Raw genomic sequence first — 5000 nt, 5'->3', positions numbered from 1 at the left:
AATAAAATCTACGCGTTAAAATTGGCTCTCTTAAAACTTTAACTTTAAATACTGACCAAGCGCTTTCTTCCTCACTAGACTGTTTTTCGGGTGTTTTTGGGTTGTTTTTTGGGGGGTATTTGGGGGGGGGGGGGGGGGGGGGGGGGTTGTTGCTTTTTTTGTTGGATTTCTTTTTTTCTTTTTTTCTTTTTTTGCGTATAACGTTAAATGAATGGGATATGATAGGACATTGTGGAAACCAGTCAGTTTGTTAGCGAGCGCTCCCTTTAGTCTTCTGAACACGCTACAGAACTCATTCGGAATGAACACGCTGCAGAACTCATTCGGAATGCGTATAACGAATATACCGGTCTCTGTCAACGTAACCGGCATTAGTGGTGCAGTGCTTAAACCATTTGACTAAAAGCTGGTAGCTATAGGTTCTGAGTTCGCATTCTGGCACCGGGTCCCACCCAAGGGTGTTTAAAGTTTGTTTGTTTTGCTTAACGACACCACTAGATCACATTGATTAATTAATCATCGGCTATTGGATGTCAAACATTTAGTAATTCTGACTCGTAGTCATCAGAGGAATGCATCTTTTATATGCACTTTTCCACAGACAGGATACCACATACCACGGTCTTTGACCAGTTATGTGACACTGGTTGGAACGAGAACAACCCCAATAAGCTGAATAGATCCATCGAGGTGGTTCGACCCTGTGATGCTAGCACCTCAAGCGAGCACTCAACGGACTGAACTAAATCCCGCTTCCACTACACCGACTTACGACACTATACCGACCTACCCACTGTCTTATACAAACAGTCCAGATAGCTGAGGTGTGTGCCCAGGACAGCGTGCTTGAACCTTAATTTGATATAAGCATAATCGAAGAATGAATGTATGTATGTATGTATGTATTGTATGTATTGTATGTATGTATTGTATGTATTGTATGTATGTATTGTATGTATGTATGTATGTATGTATGTATGTATGTATGTATGTATGTATGTATGTATGTATGTATGTATGTATGTATGTATGTATGTATGTATGTATGTATGTATGTATGTATGTATGTATGTATGTATGTATGTATGTATGTTGTATGTATTGTAGTATGTATGTAGTATGTATGTATGATTGGACGATGGGATGGATGGATGGAAAGATGGATGGATGGATGGATAGGATGGATGGAACGAAGGGACGAGGCGGACGGAACGACGGATGAACGAACGAACGATTGAATGAAGTGATTAATTAATTAATAAATGTAAGAATAAATGAAAGAATAAATGGATGAGTGGATGAATAAATGAATGAACGAACGAACGAACGAACGAATGAATATGTCTGACCATAAATTATCTTAAATGAAATATGATGTACATGGATGTGTGAAATGACATATGGTGTACGTGTACATGTCTTCATATGACACACAAATCCGGAGTGTCACAATTAGGCTTCGTCTTATCGCACACAACACAAACACCTTTAATCCTGTAGTGTACCAGTGCATGTTATATCGTATCGCGTTTCCAGAAGGCACACCCCGTTAAGATAACTGACATTGTAACACACAAACTGACCCTTTAAATCTGTCACTCGGCTAGTGTCCATTTCATCATGATCAAAGGATAATAGAACCCAGATTTCATCAAGATCAAAGAATAATACATAGATTTCAGATTTTAGCATATCGATATTCTGACCGATTTTAGGGTAACGGTATATTTGTTTGTTTTGTTTAACGACACCACTAGAGCACATTGATTCATTAATCATCGGATACTCGATGTTAAATATTTTGCAATTTTGACATATAGTCTTTGAGAGGAAACCCACAAAATACATTCTTATAATATTTTATATGCACCATCCCACAGACAGGATAGCCCGCGCCACGGACATTGATATACAAGTTTGGTCCAACATGCCATGGGCTACCCTTTTCGATCATAGCAGCAAGGGTTCTTTTATATAGACCATCACACAGGCAAGGTAATTCATGTGCATACCATAGCCTTTATTGCGCCAGTTGGAATGAAAAATAGCCTAATGGGATCACCGATAGCGCACGGATCCAAACCGACCGGGCATCAGGCGTGCACCTTTAACACCGAGCTACGTCTCGCCTTCGTGGCTTGGTGGACACAGTCAAAGGCCATGGCATGTGCTATCCTGTCTGTGGGGTGATACACATGGACGATTCTTTGCTACTAATGGGGGAAAAAATGTAGCGAGTTTCCTCTCTAAAACTATACGTCAAAATTACCTAAATGCTTGACATCCAGTAGCCGATGATTAATAAATCAATGTGCTCTAGTAGTTTCATTAAACAAAACAAGCTTTTAACTTGCTGTTTGGTGGATACAGTCAAAGGCCATGGTATGTGCTATCCCGTCTCTGGGGTGGTACATATGGACGATTCCTTGCTACTAATGGAAAAAAACATGTAGCGAGTTTCCTCTCTAATACGACACGTCAAAATTATCAAAATGCTTGATATCCAATTGCCGATGATTAATAAAGCAATGTGTTCTAGTGGTGTCGTTGAACACAACAAACTTTTGGTGAACACAGAGATTGGAGTTTGCATAACTTACGATTGCGATCTCGTCTGTTGTCGGGTAGCTTCTTTTGTCGTAGGAAAGAATAAAGGACGACAATAGGAGCGGCTTATCAATGTAATGACTTTGAAAGGTTTCAGGAATGTAGACCTGGCTACCTTCATACGAAACCAGTACCGCACCGAACACGAAATAGCTATTATAGACTTTATAGTACGCGACACGGGGATCGGCGGACTAAAACCACTTAGAAGTTTCAAATTGCATAATATGTGCGAAAAACTGGATGCCCCGTTATTGTGACCTCAAAAATGGCATTATTTCATGTCTTTTGTTATTTCGTTGCTATGGAAATGGCATTATCTTATTCGTCTTTTGTTATTAAGTCGTTATGGAAATGGTACTGTTTTATTCGGGTTTTGTGTTATTTCGTCGTTATGGAAATGGTACGGTTTTATTCGGGTTTTGTGTTATTTCGTTGTTATGGAAATGGCATTGTTTTATTCATCTTTTTCTATTTCGTTGCTATGGAAATGGCATTATTTCATTCGTCTTTTGTTATTTTGTTGCTGTGAAAACAAAACTCTGAATGGAAAAGAGCACAAATTACATTAAAAATGAATAATTTAAATAAATAAATAAAAACCAAACAACGCCGTCAAATGAAATTGTTGTTGTTGTTGTAAAATAAAAATTATAAAAATAGCAATTTACTGATATTTAAAATTATGAACAAATTTATTTTTGATTTAATTTTTATGAGAGAAGCTGTCCATATGCAAGTTAGCCGATTACTATTCTATTACAAAATGGCTGCAACATTTAGCATTTGGCTTATAAGACTACGTTTAAAGGCATATTGTCACAGACTACTGACCTATTTAATGGTCTAACAAAGTATTACCTGAACAAAAATAATTTGATTTGTCCCTAAATGTACTTTATTCAACCATCTTCATAACCATCATACTCCATTTATTAATGACATTTTGTAAAAATAATTGAATTATGACAATGGTCCATAATTCAAAAACTAAAATTGCCGAGAGAGATCGCATGGACTTCACTCCATCATGGTTCAGTTAAGGTGATGCGATAGCTAGATTTGGTTTCCAACAATTAATGTATTTTTTTTATTTATTATTCATTTTTTTAGAGAAATAAGGTCCTTAAATCCGTGACAGTATGCCTTTACGTTAGATCGAAGAGAGTATCTCATGAAGTGTCGACAGCGGGTTTCCTCTTTCAATATATGTGTAGTTCTTAACCACATGCCCGACGCCATATAACCGTAAATAAAATGTGTTGAGTGCATCGTTAAATAAAAACATTTCCTTCGTGCCTATATAAACGAGCATTTGATAGCATTTCTTGATTTAAATACTGCACTACCGCCACGGGTTAAAAACAAAGCAGTTTGTGGAACAATATAATATAAAGACATATAACTTTGGGTCACGGTGATTCAGTTTTAATGTCCTCGTTTAAATGCATATCAACCACAACTGTCATTTATCATTGTGAAAGCAGGGCAAAAAGATATAACAACGCAAGAATGTTCTACTCCAGTGAAGGCGGTAATTCAGTATAGAGCAATACAAAGTGGGGTTTTTTTATTAAAGGAAAGGAATGCAGGGACTGATACAGAATTTGTAAGAGGGGTGCAGATGGAATGTTGTGACGAATTATCTGTACTAAAATACAAGCTAAAAAATGGAACGATAAATTACAACATACAATGTTTGTATGATGCAGCTCCTGTTAAAGGGGGGTGGGCTTGGGAAAGCCCCACCCACCCCAACCCCAAATCCGCCACTGGAATAATTTGTTTTAAACGATCCCCCAGCACTCTCTTTAAAATAAGGATTGAACGGGGACAACAGTGGTAAAGCGTTCGCTTTGTTGGATTTGTGCCATGTGAAAATCTCTTGCTACTAATGAAACCAAAATGTAGGCGGGGTTTTCATCTCTAGAGCTATATGTCAAAATTACCAAATTTTTAGCCATCCAGTTTTATCCAGGTAAGATGATTAATAAATTCATTGTGCTCTACGTGGTGTCGTAAAAACAAGCTTTTTGGACATTCCTTCTCAAGCTCTGAGCGGAGTTCATGTTGCAGGCATGATGCATCGTTCCTCTACATTCATGTCAACTGCCGGATGTTTACAACGTTAATCGTGACGTTATGTCAAAATACACAGCTTATATCCTCTCTCCCTGTCATATATCTGTCTCTGTTGTCTGTCTGTCTGTCTGTCTGTCGTCTGGCGTTCTCTTCTCTCTCCCCCCCCCCCCCCCCCCCCCCCCCCCCCCCCCCCCCTCTCTCTCTCTCTCTCTCTCTCTCTCTCTCTCTCTCTCTCCTCTCTCCTCTCTCTCTCTCTCTCTCTCTCTCTCTGTCTCTCTCTCTTACTACTCTCTCTCTCCCTCTCTCTCCCC

This window comes from Gigantopelta aegis, chromosome 5, assembly GCF_016097555.1.
Source record: "Gigantopelta aegis isolate Gae_Host chromosome 5, Gae_host_genome, whole genome shotgun sequence".
NCBI lineage: Eukaryota > Metazoa > Mollusca > Gastropoda > Neomphalida > Peltospiridae > Gigantopelta > Gigantopelta aegis.
Note: the sequence above shows the minus strand (reverse complement) of the source record.